This window comes from Ambystoma mexicanum, chromosome 5p (genome assembly GCF_040938575.1).
Source record: "Ambystoma mexicanum isolate Mex_15411 chromosome 5p, UKY_AmexF1_1, whole genome shotgun sequence".
Taxonomy (NCBI): Eukaryota; Metazoa; Chordata; class Amphibia; order Caudata; family Ambystomatidae; genus Ambystoma; species Ambystoma mexicanum.
Genome location: NC_090930.1, coordinates 1,382,318,559 through 1,382,338,099, shown reverse-complemented (window position 1 = coordinate 1,382,338,099; position 19,541 = coordinate 1,382,318,559).

Below are 19,541 nucleotides of genomic sequence, written 5' to 3'. Positions count from 1 at the left end.
CCCCTTCCAAACCTTAGACCCTTCTATTATCATGAGATGTGATATCCAACTCCTTCCCATTCCAATCCTGAGACCCTTCCGATATCATGAGATGTGATATCTCAATGCTTATACCAAATCTGAGACCGTTCCTATGGCCTGAGATGTCATATACAACTCCTTCCCATTCCAATCCTGAGACCCTTCCTATAGCATGAGATGTGATATCTCGATGCTTATACCAAATCTGAGACCCTTCCCATAGCATGAGATGTGATATCCAACTCCTTCCCATTCCAATCCTGAGACACTTCCTATAGCATGAGAAGTGATATCTCCATGCTTATACCAAACCTGAGACCCTTCCTATAGCATAAGATGTGATATCCAAATCCTTCCTATTCCAATCCTGAGACCCTTCCTATAGCATGAGATGTGATATCTCAATGCTTATACCAAACCTGAGACCCTTCCTATAGCATGAGATGTGATATCCAAATCCTTCCCATTCCAATCCTGAGACCCTTCCTATAGCATGAGATGTGATGTCTCAATGCTTCTAATACCAAACCTGAGATCCTTCCTATAACATGAGATGTGATATCCAACTCCTTCCCATTCCAATCCTGAGACCCTTATGATAGCATGAGATGTGATATCTCAATGCCTCTTACACCAAACCTGAGAACCTTCCGATAGCATGAGATGTGATATCTCAAAGCTTCTAATACCAAACCTGAGATCCTTCCTATAATATGAGATGTGATTTCCAAATCCTTCCCCTTCCAAACCTGAGACCCTCCCTTTAGCATGAAATGTGATATCCAACTCCTTCCCATTCCAATCCTGAGACCCTTCTGATAGCATGAGATGTGATATCTCAATGCCTCTAATACCAAACCTGAGATCCTACCTCTAACATGAAATGTGATATCCATCTCCTTCCCTTTCCAAACCTGAGACCCTGCCTATAGCATGAGATGTGATATCCAAGTCCTTCCCATTCCAATCCTGAGACCCTTCCTATAGCATGTGATGTGATATCTCAATGCTTATACCAAACCTGAGACCCTTCCTATGGCATGAGATGTCATATACAACTCCTTCCCATTCCAACCCTGAGACCCTTCCTATAGCATGAGATGTGATATCTCAATGCTTATACCAAACCTGAGACCCTTCCTATAGCATGAGATGTGATATCCAACTTCTTCCCATTCCAATCCTGAGACCCTTCCTATAGCATGAGATGTGATATCTCAATGCTTATACCAAACCTGAGACCCTTCCTATAGCTTGAGATGTGATATCCAACTCCTTCCCATTCCAATCCTGAGACCCTTCCTATAGCATGAGATGTGATATCTCAAGGCCTCTAATACCAAACCTGAGATCCTTCCTCTAATATGAAATGTGATATCCAACTCCTTCCCCTTCCAAACCTGAGAGTCTTCCTATAGCATGAGATATGATATCCAAGTCCTTCCCATTACAATCCTGAGACCCTTCCTATAACATGAAATGTGATATCCAACTCCTTCCCATTCTAACCTGAGACCCTTCCTATAGCATGAGATGGGATATCCAACTCCTTCCAAATCCAATACTGATACCCTTCCTATAGCATGAGATGTGATATCCCAATGCTTCTACCAAACCTGAGACCCATACTATGGCATGAGATGTGATATCAAACTCCTTCCCATTCCAATCCTGAGACGCTTCCTATAGCTTGAGATGTGATATCCAACTCCTTCCCATTCCAATTCTGAGACCCTTCTTATACCATGAGACTTGATATCTCAATGCTTCTAATACCAAACCTGAGACCCGTCCTATAACATGAGATGTGATATCCAAATCCTTCCCTTTCCAAACCTTAGACCCTTCCTTTATCATGAGATGTGATATCCAACTCCTTCCCATTCCAATCCTGAGACCCTTCCGATATCATGAGATTTGTTATCTCAATGCTTCTAATATCAAACTTGAGACCCTCCCTATAGCATGAGATGTGACATCCAAGTCCTTCCCATTCCAATCCTGAGACCCTTCCTATAGCATGAGATGTGATATCTCAATGCTTCTAATACCAAACCTGAGACCCTTCCTAAGGCCTGAGATGTCATATACAACTCCTTCCCATTCCAATCCTGAGACCCTTCCTATAGCATGAGATGTGATATCTCAATGCTTATACCAAATCTGAGACCCTTCCTATAGCATGAGATGTGATATCCAACACCTTCCCATTCCAATCCTGAGACCCTTCCTATAGCATAAGATGTGATATCCAAATCCTTCCTATTCCAATCCTGAGACCCTTCCTATAGCATGAGATGTGATATCTCAATGCTTATACCAAACCTGAGACCCTTCCTATAGCATGAGATGTGATATCCAACTCCTTCCCATTCCAATCCTGAGACCCTACCTATAGCATGAGATGTGATGTCTCAATGCTTCTAATACCAAACCTGAGATCCTTCCTATAACATGAGATGTGATATCCAACTCCTTCCCATTCCAATCCTGAGACCCTTCCTATAGCATGAGATGTGATGTCTCAATGCTTCTAATACCAAACCTGAGATCCTTCCTATAACATGAGATGTGATATCCAACTCCTTCCCATTCCAATCCTGAGACCCTTATGATAGCATGAGATGTGATATCTCAATGCCTCTTACACCAAACCTGAGATCCTTCCCATAGCATGAGATGTGATATCTCAATGCTTCTAATACCAAACCTGAGATCCTTCCTATAATATGAGATGTGATTTCCAAATCCTTCCCCTTCCAAACCTGAGACCCTCCCTTTAGCATGAAATGTGATATCCAACTCCTTCCCATTCCAATCCTGAGACCCTTCTGATAGCATGAGATGTGATATCTCAATGCCTCTAATACCAAACCTGAGATCCTACCTCTAACTTGAAATGTGATATCCATCTCCTTCCCTTTCCAAACCTGAGACCCTGCCTATAGCATGAGATGTGATATCCAAGTCCTTCCCATTCCAATCCTGAGACCCTTCCTATAGCATGTGATGTGATATCTCAATGCTTATACCAAACCTGAGACCCTTCCTATGGCATGAGATGTCATATACAACTCCTTCCCATTCCAACCCTGAGACCCTTCCTATAGCATGAGATGTGATATCTCAATGCTTATACCAAACCTGAGACCCTTCCTATAGCATGAAATGTGATATCCAACTCCTTCCCATTCCAATCCTGAGACCCTTCTGATAGCATGAGATGTGATATCTCAATGCCTCTAATACCAAACCTGAGATCCTACCTCTAACATGAAATGTGATATCCATCTCCTTCCCTTTCCAAACCTGAGACCCTGCCTATAGCATGATATGTGATATCCAAGTCCTTCTCATTCCAATCCTGAGACCCTTCCTATAGCATGTGATGTGATATCTCAATGCTTATACCAAACCTGAGACCCTTCCTATGGCATGGGATGGCATATACAACTCCTTCCCATTCCAATCCTGAGACCCTTCCTATAGCATGAGATGTGATATCCAACTTCTTCCCATTCCAATCCTGAGACCCTTCCTATAGCATGAGATGTGATATCTCAAGGCCTCTAATACCAAACCTGAGATCCTACCTCTAACATGAAATGTGATATCCATCTCCTTCCCTTTCCAAACCTGAGACCCTGCCTATAGCATGATATGTGATATCCAAGTCCTTCCCATTCCAATCCTGAGACCCTTCCTATAGCATGTGATGTGATATCTCAATGCTTATACCAAACCTGAGACCCTTCCTATGGCATGGGATGGCATATACAACCCCTTCCCATTCCAATCCTGAGACCCTTCCTATAGCATGAGATGTGATATCCAACTTCTTCCCATTCCAATCCTGAGACCCTTCCTATAGCTTGAGATGTGATATCCAACTCCTTCCCATTCCAATCCTGAGACCCTTCCTATAGCATGAGATGTGATATCTCAAGGCCTCTAATACCAAACCTGAGATCCTTCCTCTAACATGAAATGTGATATCCAACTCCTTCCCCTTCCAAACCTGAGAGCCTTCCTATAGCATGAGATATGATATCCAAGTCCTTCCCATTCCAATCCTGAGACCCTTCCTATAACATGAAATGTGATATCCAACTCCTTCCCATTCCAACCTGAGACCCTTCCTATAGCATGAGATGGGATATCCAACTCCTTCCAAATCCAATACTGATACCCTTCCGATAGCATGAGATGTGATATCCCAATGCTTCTACCAAACCTGAGACCCATACTATGGCATGAGATGTGATATCAAACTCCTTCCCATTCCAATCCTGAGACCCTTCTTATACCATGAGACTTGATATCTCAATGCTTCTAATACCAAACCTGAGACCCGTCCTATAACATGAGATGTGATATCCAAATCCTTCCCCTTCCAAACCTTAGACCCTTCCATTATCATGAGATGTGATATCCAACTCCTTCCCATTCCAATCCTGAGACCCTTCCGATATCATGAGATGTGATATCTCAATGCTTATACCAAATCTGAGACCCTTCCTATGGCCTGAGATGTCATATACAACTCCTTCCCATTCCAATCCTGAGACCCTTCCTATAGCATGAGATGTGATATCTCAATGCTTATACCAAATCTGAGACCCTTCCTATAGCATGAGATGTGATATCCAACTCCTTCCCATTCCAATCCTGAGACCCTTCCTATAGCATGAGATGTGATATCCAACACCTTCCCATTCCAATCCTGAGACCCTTCCTATAGCATAAGATGTGATATCCAAATCCTTCCTATTCCAATCCTGAGACCCTTCCTATAGCATGAGATGTGATATCTCAATGCTTATACCAAACCTGAGACCCTTCCTATAGCATGAGATGTGATATCCAACTCCTTCCCATTCCAATACTGAGACCCTTATGATAGCATGAGATGTGATATCTCAATGCCTCTTATACCAAACCTGAGATCCTTCCGATAGCATGAGATGTGATATCTCAATGCTTCTAATACCAAACCTGAGATCCTTCCTATAATATGAGATGTGATTTCCAAATCCTTCCCCTTCCAAACCTGAGACCCTCCCTTTAGCATGAAATGTGATATCCAACTCCTTCCCATTCCAATCCTGAGACCCTTCTGATAGCATGAGATGTGATATCTCAATGCCTCTAATACCAAACCTGAGATCCTACCTCTAACATGAAATGTGATATCCATCTCCTTCCCTTTCCAAACCTGAGACCCTGCCTATAGCATGAGATGTGATATCCAAGTCCTTCCCATTCCAATCCTGAGACCCTTCCTATAGCATGTGATGTGATATCTCAATGCTTATACCAAACCTGAGACCCTTCCTATGGCATGAGATGTCATACACAACTCCTTCCCATTCCAACCCTGAGACCCTTCCTATAGCATGAGATGTGATATCTCAATGCTTATACCAAACCTGAGACCCTTCCTATAGCATGAGATGTGATATCCAACTTCTTCCCATTCCAATCCTGAGACCCTTCCTATAGCATGAGATATGATATCTCAATGCTTATACCAAACCTGAGACCCTTCCTATAGCATAAGATGTGATATCCAACTTCTTCCCATTCCAATCCTGAGACCCTTCCTATAGCATGAGATATGATATCTCAATGCTTATACCAAACCTGAGACCCTTCCTATAGCATAAGATGTGATATCCAAATCCTTCCCATTCCAATCCTGAGACCCTTCCTATAGCATGAGATGTGATATCACAATGCTTCTAATACCAAACCTGAGATCCTTCCTATAACATGAGATGTGATATCCAACTCCTTCCCATTCCAATCCTGAGACCCTTATGATAGCATGAGATGTGATATCTCAATGCCTCTTACACCAAACCTGAGATCCTTCCGATAGCATGAGATGTGATATCTCAATGCTTCTAATACCAAACCTGAGATCCTTCCTATAATATGAGATGTGATTTCCAAATCCTTCCCCTTCCAAACTTGAGACCCTCCCTTTAGCATGAAATGTGATATCCAACTCCTTCCTATTCCAATCCTGAGACCCTTCTGATAGCATGAGATGTGATATCTCAATGCCTCTAATACCAAACCTGAGATCCTACCTCTAACATGAAATGTGATATCCATCTCCTTCCCTTTCCAAACCTGAGACCCTGCCTATAGCATGAGATGTGATATCCAAGTCCTTCCCATTCCAATCCTGAGACCCTTCCTATAGCATGTGATGTGATATCTCAATGCTTATACCAAACCTGAGACCCTTCCTATGGCATGAGATGTCATATACAACTCCTTCCCATTCCAACCCTGAGACCCTTCCTATAGCATGAGATGTGATATCTCAATGCTTATACCAAACCTGAGACCCTTCCTATAGCATGAAATGTGATATCCAACTCCTTCCCATTCCAATCCTGAGACCCTTCTGATAGCATGAGATGTGATATCTCAATGCCTCTAATACCAAACCTGAGATCCTACCTCTAACATGAAATGTGATATCCATCTCCTTCCCTTTCCAAACCTGAGACCCTGCCTATAGCATGATATGTGATATCCAAGTCCTTCCCATTCCAATCCTGAGACCCTTCCTATAGCATGTGATGTGATATCTCAATGCTTATACCAAACCTGAGACCCTTCCTATGGCATGGGATGGCATATACAACTCCTTCCCATTCCAATCCTGAGACCCTTCCTATAGCATGAGATGTGATATCCAACTTCTTCCCATTCCAATCCTGAGACCCTTCCTATAGCATGAGATGTTATATCTCAATGCTTATACCAAACCTGAGACCCTTCCTATAGCTTGAGATGTGATATCCAACTCCTTCCCATTCCAATCCTGAGACCCTTCCTATAGCATGAGATGTGATATCTCAAGGCCTCTAATACCAAACCTGAGATCCTTCCTCTAACATGAAATGTGATATCCAACTCCTTCCCCTTCCAAACCTGAGAGCCTTCCTATAGCATGAGATGGGATATCCAACTCCTTCCAAATCCAATACTGATACCCTTCCGATAGCACGAGATGTGATATCCAACTCCTTCCAAATCCAATACTGATACCCTTCCGATAGCACGAGATGTGATATCCCAATGCTTCTACCAAACCTGAGACCCATACTATGGCATGAGATGTGATATCAAACTCCTTCCCATTCCAATCCTGAGACCCTTCTTATACCATGAGACTTGATATCTCAATGCTTCTAATACCAAACCTGAGACCCGTCCTATAACATGAGATGTGATATCCAAATCCTTCCCCTTCCAAACCTTAGACCCTTCCATTATCATGAGATGTGATATCCAACTCCTTCCCATTCCAATCCTGAGACCCTTCCGATATCATGAGATGTGATATCTCAATGCTTATACCAAATCTGAGACCCTTCCTATGGCCTGAGATGTCATATACAACTCCTTCCCATTCCAATCCTGAGACCCTTCCTATAGCATGAGATGTGATATCTCAATGCTTATACCAAATCTGAGACCCTTCCTATAGCATGAGATGTGATATCCAACTCCTTCCCATTCCAATCCTGAGACACTTCCTATAGCATGAGAAGTGATATCTCCATGCTTATACCAAACCTGAGACCCTTCCTATAGCATAAGATGTGATATCCAAATCCTTCCTATTCCAATCCTGAGACCCTTCCTATAGCATGAGATGTGATATCTCAATGCTTATACCAAACCTGAGACCCTTCCTATAGCATGAGATGTGATATCCAACTCCTTCCCATTCCAATCCTGAGACCCTTCCTATAGCATGAGATGTGATGTCTCAATGCTTCTAATACCAAACCTGAGATCCTTCCTATAACATGAGATGTGATATCCAACTCCTTCCCATTCCAATCCTGAGACCCTTATGATAGCATGAGATGTGATATCTCAATGCCTCTTATACCAAACCTGAGATCCTTCCGATAGCATGAGATGTGATATCTCAATGCTTCTAATACCAAACCTGAGATCCTTCCTATAATATGAGATGTGATTTCCAAATCCTTCCCCTTCCAAACCTGAGACCCTCCCTTTAGCATGAAATGTGATATCCAACTCCTTCCCATTCCAATCCTGAGACCCTTCTGATAGCATGAGATATGATATCTCAATGCCTCTAATACCAAACCTGAGATCCTACCTCTAACATGAAATGTGATATCCATCTCCTTCCCTTTCCAAACCTGAGACCCTGCCTATAGCATGAGATGTGATATCCAAGTCCTTCCCATTCCAATCCTGAGACCCTTCCTATAGCATGTGATGTGATATCTCAATGCTTATACCAAACCTGAGACCTTTCCTATGGCATGAGATGTCATACACAACTCCTTCCCATTCCAACCCTGAGACACTTCCTATAGCATGAGATGTGATATCTCAATGCTTATACCAAACCTGAGACCCTTCCTATAGCATGAGATGTGATATCCAACTTCTTCCCATTCCAATCCTGAGACCCTTCCTATAGCATGAGATATGATATCTCAATGCTTATACCAAACCTGAGACCCTTCCTATAGCATAAGCTGTGATATCCAAATCCTTCCCATTCCAATCCTGAGACCCTTCCTATAGCATGAGATGTGATATCTCAATGCTTATACCAAACCTGAGACCCTTCCTATAGCATGAGATGTGATATCCAACTCCTTCCCATTCCAATCCTGAGACCCTTCCTATAGCATGAGATGTGATGTCTCAATGCTTCTAATACCAAACCTGAGATCCTTCCTATAACATGAGATGTGATATCCAACTCCTTCCCATTCCAATCCTGAGACCCTTATGATAGCATGAGATGTGATATCTCAATGCCTCTTACACCAAACCTGAGATCCTTCCGATAGCATGAGATGTGATATCTCAATGCTTCTAATACCAAACCTGAGATCCTTCCTATAATATGAGATGTGATTTCCAAATCCTTCCCCTTCCAAACCTGAGACCCTCCCTTTAGCATGAAATGTGATATCCAACTCCTTCCCATTCCAATCCTGAGACCCTTCTGATAGCATGAGATGTGATATCTCAATGCCTCTAATACCAAACCTGAGATCCTACCTCTAACATGAAATGTGATATCCATCTCCTTCCCTTTCCAAACCTGAGACCCTGCCTATAGCATGAGATGTGATATCCAAGTCCTTCCCATTCCAATCCTGAGACCATTCCTATAGCATGTGATGTGATATCTCAATGCTTATACCAAACCTGAGACCCTTCTGGTAAGACGGATTTCTGAACTCTGTCCTGGTGGCGCAGAAGTTCAGAAGGCCAACCTAATTACTTGGAACAGGGTAACCTCTGGACAAGCCAGACCAATCAAGGTAGCGATCGCGGCGGTCAAGACTAGGTCTCAAGAGGGGTCAGGGTGACTGAAAGCCCGCAGTGAGCACACAAAGCAAGAGCGCTTACAAACTACTCCAAACAGTTGTTATATCAAAAATAGATACACATTTATTTTAAGGCCTTTAAAACAATGACCGTAGCGAGAAAATCACAATATCACAATATTAAACCAACACATACCATATCAACACAATATATATACAAATACACAGTCGCAAGCGTTTAAAGCACGAAATATGTAGTCCACCTGAAAGGAAAGGAAAACAGGCAGTGCGATAACACTTTAGACTCAGTTCGCCTTCAGAGGCACCTAACTAGATGGAAGTCTGAGCCCTGCGAAGAGTGGAGCCTTGTGCTCAAAGTACCTGCCACGCCGGTGCCAACGGGCAAAAGGGGAAGCTCTTCGTAGGAAGTCAGGCAGTTCGGGTTAGTGCACAGCAGAAGGAGAACAGGTTCCGCAACTCAAGCGCAGCCTCCACAGCGGGCAGAAGCAGAGCGCGAGTACGGCCAAAAGGGTGCTGTTTTTACACAGCAGGGAAAAGCAATGGGATACTGCAGGAGGGCGACCAGATCCTAGCTAAACTACTCACCGGTCCCCGAAGCAAGCAGACCCAGGCTTCTCCACGTTAGTTTCAGCAGCTGGCAGGTTCAGAAGAGCAGGGAACGCCTCGTAGTCGTGTAGAGCAAAAAGACGTCCCAATCGACGAAACCAGCACAGTTTGTTGCCGCAGCAGGACAACGGAGCGGCCGTGTGTATTCAAGCCAAATGTACACTCCTCCCTTCAGACTTGGGAACGCCAAGTGTACGAAGCGTGGGAGAGTGACAAGGACTCGACATACAACACAACCTGGCGGCAGTTACAGAGCAGGACTCCCTTGTAAGCTGGTCAGTCAACTGGATGCCCAGAGACGCTTCCGAAGGCTTACTTGGCAGGAGATGATGAAGTCGCCGGGAATAGCTGTTCCTGCTATTCCAAAGGTCGAAGCACCAGTACAGGCCTTCTGGTTCGATCAAAGGAGGAAAGGGTTTCACAGGACGACAGCAGTGCAAAGGAGGATTCCTTCAGCGATTCCTCGGTCCAGCCTCGTGGTTGCAGGATACTTGGCTCCTGTATTCCTTCGTTCGTGAGAACTCAGGAGATCGACATGGTAGTGGTGTTTCCAGCTCCCTCTTATCCACGGTTCCCTTCGCGCCAAAACGGAGGGGAGCCAATGGGAGATCCGCTCATCAACACACATACCATACGTGGACCAATCAAGGACCACGGTGGTCCCAGGCATTCACACCACCCCAGACTCTCTGGCACCCAGGATGTGTATTGGGACCAGACATCCCAGCCCACACCCTGGAGGCACACAAACGACATGTAGAAGCCCGCGAAAGCAACCACGTTTCGCGGGAAAGTACATGCCCAAATAAGGAAGGCCCCGGGTCGCCCGACCTGGGGAAGGTGAAGGGAGCAAGACGGTCAGTGGACAGGACAAAGGAGCCTCGTGGTCTGGCCATTTTGGGAGCCAGGCCACCATTTTGGGTTCAGTGCGAAAAACGTGCTCAGAACGCCAAAAGGAGCTCAAAATAAACAAAAGGATCGCTGCCACCATTCCAGTCCCTGAATGACTTGCACCGATCAAAATACCATCCTAAAAGAGTATCTAGGGCCTGTAGAAGGCTAGAGACCCAAGAGAGCTGTAACTTAGCTTACAGTGCCCTCTTGTGTCATGTTGCACTACAGCCGCAACATGATAAAAGAAACTACGGGAAACAGCGTTCCCCGGTACTGACTGTCTTAAGGGCATGTCAGTTTCCCCGTAAGAAAGGAGCGAAAGCCCAGAGAAGTGCGGCAGAAGGCTGTACTTCTCTGGCAAAGTCAAGAACAAGGTTAAAAACAATAGCAAAAAGTTTAGGGGTTGCCACATGGAAGGAAAATTACCTACAATTACGAAATCTTTCCTAACACTCGCCCCTCCCAGACTATGGACAGGGGGAACTAATCCACCCCTGGATGAGTCTCTTGTTCAGGTCGGTTAAACATTCTGGACAACCCATCAGCATTGCTATGTTGGACACCTGGCCTATGCTCAATAGTGAAGTCGAAGCCTTGTAGACTTATGGACCACCTAAGCAACTTTGGATTCTCCCCCTTCATGTTCATTAGCCACTTTAACGGCTTATGGTCAGTCTGCACAGTGAAGTGGGTCCCATAGAGGTAGGGCCTCAGCTTCCTTAGGGCCCACACAACAGAGAAACATTCTTTCTCTACCGTGGACCATCTGAGCTCTCTGTCCTTAAACTGTCGACTAATAAAACCGTTAGGGTGTTCCTTACCCTTCTCATCTACTTGTGATAGTACAGCTCCTATCCCAGTGTCAGAGGCATCCGTCTGCACGATAAAAGGTCTTTGATAATCAGGGGCCCTTAGCACAGGGGCCTGGCACAAGGAGTCTTTTAAGCCATTGAAGGCCTTCTCACACTCGTCGGTCCAAGTTACCTTCTTGGGTTTCTTCGGAGTTGTGAGGGCAGTCAGAGGAGCAGCTATGGTGCCATAGTCTGCCACAAAATTGCGATAATAACCCGTGAGTCCTAAGAAGGCTCTCACTTGGGTTTGCGTAGTGGGGGTAGGCCAGTCTTGTACTGCTTGTACTTTACTGGGTAGAGGCTGTATCCTCCCTCCACCTACTTCATGTCCAAGGTAAACCACTGAGCCTTGTCCAATCTGGCATTTACTAGCCTTTATGGTCAAGTGGGCTTTCCGAAGAGCCTGGAGCACAATCCCGAGGTGTTTCACATGGTCTTCCCAGGTGGCACTGAAAACTGCTATATCGTCCAACCCATTCAACACATGATTCACAAGCCTCTGGAAAGTGGCAGGTGCATTCTTCAACCCGAACGGCATTACCCGGAATTGGTAAAAGCCGTCTGGAGTAGAAAATGCTGTCTTCTCCTTGGCATGTTCTGCTAAAGCTATTTGCCAATAGCCAGCAGTGAGGTCAAACGTGCTGAGGTACCTGGAGGCACCCAAAGTATCCACCAGCTCATCTGTTCGAGGCAAGGGGTGTGCATCTGTCTTGGTGACAGCATTCAGAGCCCTGTAATCCACGCAGAACCTCAATTCAGAAGTGCCTGCCTTTGGAACCAACACCACTGGGCTGGACCAAGGACTACTAGAGGGTTCAATCACCCCAAGATCTAACATCTTGTTGACCTCGGTCTTAATATAAGACCGTACTTTATCTGACATCCTGTATCCCCTACTTTTGGTAGGTACACTGTCTCCTGTGTCAATGTTATGTTTGCACCAAGGTGTCAAACCAGGGGACTGTGAAAACAGGGGGGAAAACTGCCTAAGCAAACTTTTCACCTCAGCCTGCTGATTCGGAGTCAGGTGAGGGGCCACTCGGACACCCTCAACGGAGCTATCTGAAGGACCACTTTGGAGCAGGTCGGGGAGAGGTTCTGACTCCTCTTCCTCAACATCTGAAGCCAGTAGCAGTGCTGCGATTTCGACTCTTGGGACGAAAGCCTTCAGCCTATTCACGTGAAACACTTTTGGAGCCTGTCCAGGCCTTCCAAGGTCCACTAAATAGTTCACCTCACCCAGGGGCTCCACCACTGTGTAAGGGCCTGACCATTTGTCCTGTAAAGCTCGAGGCCTTATTGGATTCATGATCAGGACTTGCTGACCAGGTGTAAAGTTGATGAGGGAAGCTTTCTGGTCGTACCAATGTTTCACCAGCGCTTGCCCTGCCTTCAATTTATCACTAGCCAAGCCCATCAGAAGTACCATCCGTTTTCTGAGCCCTAGCACATAATCAACTACATTGGTAGTAACAGGGGGAGTGGGCATCTCCCATCCCTCTTTGACGATGGCTAAGGGTCCCCGTACGGGATGACCGAACAGAAGTTCGAAGGGGCTGAAGCCAACACCCTCCTGTGGTACCTCTCTGTAGGCAAACAGCAAGCATGGTAAAAGAAGATCCCATTTTCTTCTCTGAGGCTCGTCCAGAGCCCCAATCATGCTCTTTAACGTTCTGTTGAAACTTTCCACCAGACCATTGGTCTGGGGGTGGTATGCAGAAGAGAACTTGTAGGTGACCCCACATCCTTTCCACATAGCCTGCATATACTTCGACATAAAGTTGCTGCCACGATCTGACACAACTTCTTTAGGGAAGCCAACCCTAGTAAATATGCCGAGTAAAGCTTTTGCAACTGACTTGACAGTTACAGTTTTCAATGGGATGGCCTCAGGATACCTGGTTGCATGGTCGACCAGCACCAGGATAAACCTATTGCCCGAGGATGTTTGCGGGTCAAGGGGACCAACGATGTCGATCCCTACCCTTTCAAATTGAGATATCACATCTCATGCTATCGGAAGGATCTCAGGTTTGGTATAAGAGGCATTGAGATATCACATCTCATGCTATCATAAGGGTCTCAGGATTGGAATGGGAAGGAGTTGGATATCACATCTCATGTTATAGGAAGGATCTCAGGTTTGGTATTGGAAGCATTGAGACATCACATCTCATGCTATAGGAATGGTCTCAGGATTGGAATGGGTAGGAGTTGGATATTACATTCTTGCTATAGGAAGGGTCTCATGTTTGGAATGGGAAGGAGTTGGATATCACATATGCTATAGGAAGTGTCTTAGGTTTGGAACGGGAAGGAGTTGGATATCACATCTCATGTTATAGGAAGGGTCTCAGGTTTGGTATAAGCATTGAAATATCACATCTCTGCTATCAGGAGTGGCTCAGGATTGGAATGGGAAGGAGTTGGATATCCCATCTCATGTTAAAGGACGGGTCTCTGGTTTGGTATTAGAATCATTGAGATATCACATCGCATGCTGTAGGAAGGGTCTAAGGATTGGAATGGGATGGACTTGGATATCACATCTCATGCTATAGGTAGGCTCTCAGGTTTGGTATAAGCATTGAGATATCACATCTCATGCTATAGGAAGGGTCTCAGGATTGGAATGGGAAGGATTTGGATATCACATCTCATGCTATAGGAAGGGTCTCAGGTTTGGTATAAGAATGGAGATATCACTTCTCATGCTATAGGAAGGGTCTCAGGATTGGAATGGGAAGGTGTTGGATATCACATCTCATGCTATAGGAAGGGTCTCAGATTTGGTATAAGCATTGAGATATCACATCTCATGCTATAGGAAGGGTCTCAGGATTGCAATGGGAAGGAGTTGTATATGACATCTCAGGCCTTAGGAAGGGTCTCAGGTTTGGTATAAGCATTGAGATATCACATCTCATGCTATCAGAAGGGTCTCAGGAATGGAATGGGAAGGAGTTGGATATCACATCTCATGCTAAAGGGAGGGTCTCAGGTTTGGAAGGGGAAGGATTTGGATATCACATCTCATGTTATAGGAAGGATCTCAGGTTTGGTATTAGAAGCATTGAGATATCACATCTCATGCTATCGTAAGGATCTCAGGTTTGGTATTAGAAGCATTGAGATATCACATCTCATGCTATCAGAAGAGTCTCAGGATTGGAATAGGAAGGAGTTGGATATCACATCTCATGCTAAAGGGAGGGTCTCAGGTTTGGAAGGGGAAGGATTTGGATATCACATCTCATGTTATCGGAAGGATCTCACGTTTGGTATTAGAAGTATTGAGATATCATATCTCATGCTATAGGAAGGGTCTCAGGATTGGAATGGGAAGGAGTTGGATATCACATCTCATGCTATAGGGAGGGTCTCAGGATTGGAATGGAAAGGACTTAGATATCACATATCATGCTATAGGGAGGGTCTCAGTTTTGATATTAGAAGCATTGAGATATCACATCTCATGCTATCGGAAGTGTCTCAGGATTGGAATGGGAAGGTGCTGGATATCACATCTCATGCTAAAGGAAGGGTCTCAGGTTTGGAATGGGAAGGAGTTGGATATCCCATCTCATGTTATAGGACGGGTCTCAAGTTTGTTATTAGAATCATTGAGATATCATATTGCATGCTGTAGGAAGGGTCGAAGGGTTGGAATGGGAAGGACTTGGATATCACATCTCATGCTATAGATAGGCTCTTAGGTTTGGAAAGGGAAGGAGTTGGATATCACATTTCATGTTAGAGGAAGGATCTCAGGTTTGGTATTAGAAGCATTGAGATATCACATCTCATGCTATAGGAAGGGTCTCAGGATTGGAATGGGAAGCAGTTGGATATAACATCTCATGCTATAGGAAGGGTCTCAGGTTTGGTATAAGCATTGAGATATCACATCTCATGCTATAGGACGGGTCTCAGGATTGGAATGGAAGGAGTTGGATATCACATCTCATGTTATAGGAAGGATCTCAGGTTTGGTATTAGAAGCATTGAGACATCACATCTCATGCTATAGGAAGGGTCTCAGGGTTGGAATGGGAAGGAGTTGGATATCACATCTCATCCAATAGGAAGGGTCTCAGGTTTGGAATGGGAAGGAATTGGATATCACATCTCATGTTATAGGAAGGATCTCAGGATTGGTATTAGAAGCATTGAGATATCACATCTCATGCTATAGGAAGGGTCTCAGGATTGGAATGTGAAGGATTTGGATATCACATCTCATGCTAAAGGAAGGGTCTCAGGTTTGGTAGAAGCATTGAGATATCACGTCTCTGCTATCGGAAGGGTCTCAGGATTGGATTGGGAAGGAGTTGGATATCACATCTCATGCCATAGGAAAGGTCTCAGGTTTGGTATAAGCATTGAGATATCACATCTCTGCTATCGGAAGGGTCTCAGGATTGGATTGGGAAGGAGTTGGATATCCCTTCTCATGCTATAGGAAGTGTCTCAGGTTGGAATGGGAAGGAGTTGGATATCACATCTCATGTTATAGGAAGGGTCTCAGGATTGGAATGGGAAGGATTTGGATATCACATCTCTTGCTATAGGAAGGGTCTCAGGATTGGAATGGGTAGGAGTTGGATATTACTTTCTTGCTATAGGAAGGGTCTCATGTTTGGAATGGGAAGGAGTTGGATATCACATATGCTATAGTTAGTGTCTCAGGTTTGGAACGGGAAGGAGTTGGATATCACATCTCATGTTATAGGAAGGGTCTCAGGTTTGGTATAAGCATTGAGATATCACATCTCTGCTATCGGAAGCGGCTCAGGATTGGAATGGGAAGGAGTTGGATATCCCATCTCATGTTATAGGAAGAGTCTCTGGTTTGGTATTAGAATCATTGAGATATCACATCGCATGCTGTAGGAAGGGTCTAAGGATTGGAATGGGATGGACTTGGATATCACATCTCATGCTATAGGTAGGCTCTCAGGTTTGGTATAAGCATTGAGATATCACATATCATGCTATAGGAAGGGTCTCAGGATTGGAATGGGAAGGAATTGGATATCACATCTCATGCTATAGGAAGGGTCTCAGATTTGGTATAAGCATTGAGATATCACATCTCATGCTAAAGGAAGGGTCTCAGGATTGGAATGAGAAGGAGTTGTATATGACATCTCAGGCCATAGGAAGGTTCTCAGGTTTGGTATAAGCATTGAGATATCACATCTCTGCTATCGGAAGGGTCTCAGGATTGGAATGGGAAGGAGTTGGATATCCCATCTCATGTTATAGGAAGGGTCTCAGGTTTGGTATTAGAAGCATAGAGATATCACATCTCATGCTATAGGAAGGGTCTCAGGATTGGAATGGGAAGGACTTGGATGTCACATCTCATGCTATAGGGAGGGTCTCAAGTTTGATATTAGAAGCATTGAGATAACAAATCTCATGATATCGGAAGGGTCTCAGGATTGGAATGGGAAGGAGTTGGATATCACATCTCATGATAAAGGAAGGGTCTAAGGTTTGGAAGGGGAAGGATTTGGATATCACATCTCATGTTATAGGACGGGTCTCAGGTTTGGTATTAGAAGCATTGAGATATCAAGTCTCATGGTATAAGAAGGGTCTCAGAATTGGAATGGGAAGGAGTTGGATATCACACCTCAAGCTATAGGAAGGGTCTCAGGATTGGAATGGGAAGGAGTTTGATATCACATCTCATGCCATAGTATGGGTCTCAGGTTTGGTAGAAGCATTGGGATATCACATCTCATGGTATCGGAAGGGTATCAGTATTGGATTTGGAAGAAGTTGGATATCCCATCTCATGCTATAGGAAGGGTCTCAGGCTGGAATGGGAAGGAGTTGGATATCACATTTCATGTTATAGGAAGGGTCTCAGGATTGGAATGGGAAGGACTTGGATATCATATCTCATGCTATAAGACGGGTCTCAGGTTTTTTATTAGAATCATTGAGATATCATATTGCATGCTGTAGGAAGGGTCTAAGGATTGGTATGGGAAGGACTTGGATATCACATCTCATGCTATAGATAGGCTCTTAGGTTTGGAAAGGGAAGGAGTTGGATATCACATCTCATGTTATAGGAAGGATCTCAGGTTTGGTATTAGAAGCATTGAGACATCACATCTCATGCTATAGGAAGGGTCTCAGGGTTGGAATGGGAAGGAGTTGGATATCACATCTCATCCAATAGGAAGGGTCTCAGGTTTGGAATGGGAAGGAATTGGATATCACATCTCATGTTATAGGAAGGATCTCAGGTTTGGTATTAGAAGCATTGAGATATCACATCACATGCTATAGGAAGGGTCTCAGGATTGGAATGTGAAGGATTTGGATATCACATCTCATGCTAAAGGAAGGGTCTCAGGTTTGGTAGAAGCAATGAGATATCACGTCTCTGCTATCGGAAGGGTCTCAGGATTGGATTGGGAAGGAGTTGGATATCCCTTCTCATGCTATAGGAAGGGTCTCAGGATTTGAATGGCAAGGAGTTGGATATCACATCTCATGCCATAGGAAGGGTCTCAGGTTTGGTATGAGCATTGAGATATCACATCTCTGCTATCGGAAGGGTCTCAGGATTGGAATGGGAAGGAGTTGGATATTCCCATCTCATGTTATAGGAAGGGTCTCAGGTTTGGTATTAGAAGCATTGAGATATCACATCTCATGCTATAGGAAGGGTCTCAGGATTGGAATGGGAACGACTTGGATATCACATCTCATGCTATAGGGAGGGTCTCAAGTTTGATATTAGAAGCTTTGAGATATCACATCTCATGATATCGGAAGGGTCTCAGGATTGGAATGGGAAGGAGTTGGATATCACATCTCATGATAAAGGAAGTGTCTAAGGTTTGGAAGGGGAAGGATTTGGATATCACATCTCATGTTATATTACGGGTCTCAGGTTTGGTATTAGAAGCCTGAGACCCTTCCGATAGCAGAGATGTGATATCTCAATGCTTATACCAAACCTGAGACCCTTCCTATGGCATGAGATGTGATATCCAACTCCTTGCCATTCAAATCCTGAGACCCTTCCTATAGCACGAGAAGGGATATCCAACTCCTTCCCAATCCAATCCTGAGACCCTTCCGATAGCAGAGACGTGATATCTCAATGCTTCTACCAAACCTGAGACCCTTCCTTTAGCATGAGATGTGATATCCAAATCCTTCACATTCCAATCCTGAGACCCTTCCTATAGCATGAGATGTGATATCTCAATGCTTCTAATACCAAACCTGAGATCCTTCCTATAACATGAGATGTGATATCCAATTCCTTCCTATTCCAAACCTGTGACCCTTCCTATTGGATGAGATGTGATATCCAACTCCTTCCCATTCCAACCCTGAGACCCTTCCTATAGCATGAGATGTGATGTCTCAATGCTTCTAATACCAAACCTGAGATCCTTCCTATAACATGAGATGTGATATCCAACTCCTTCCATTCCAATCCTGAGACCCGTCCTATAGCATGAGATGTGATATCTCAATGCTTATACCAAACCTGAGACCCTTCCTATAGCATGAGATGTGATATCCAACTGCTTCCCATTCCAATCCTGAGACCCTTCCTATAGCATGAGATGTGATATCTCAATGCTTCTAATACCAAACCTGAGATCCTTCCTCTAACATGAAATGTGATATCCAACTCCTTCCCTTTCCAAACCTAAGAGCCTATCTATAGCATGAGATGTGATATCCAAGTCCTTCACATTCCAACCCTTAGAACCTTCCTACAGCATGCAATATGATATCTCAATGATTCTAA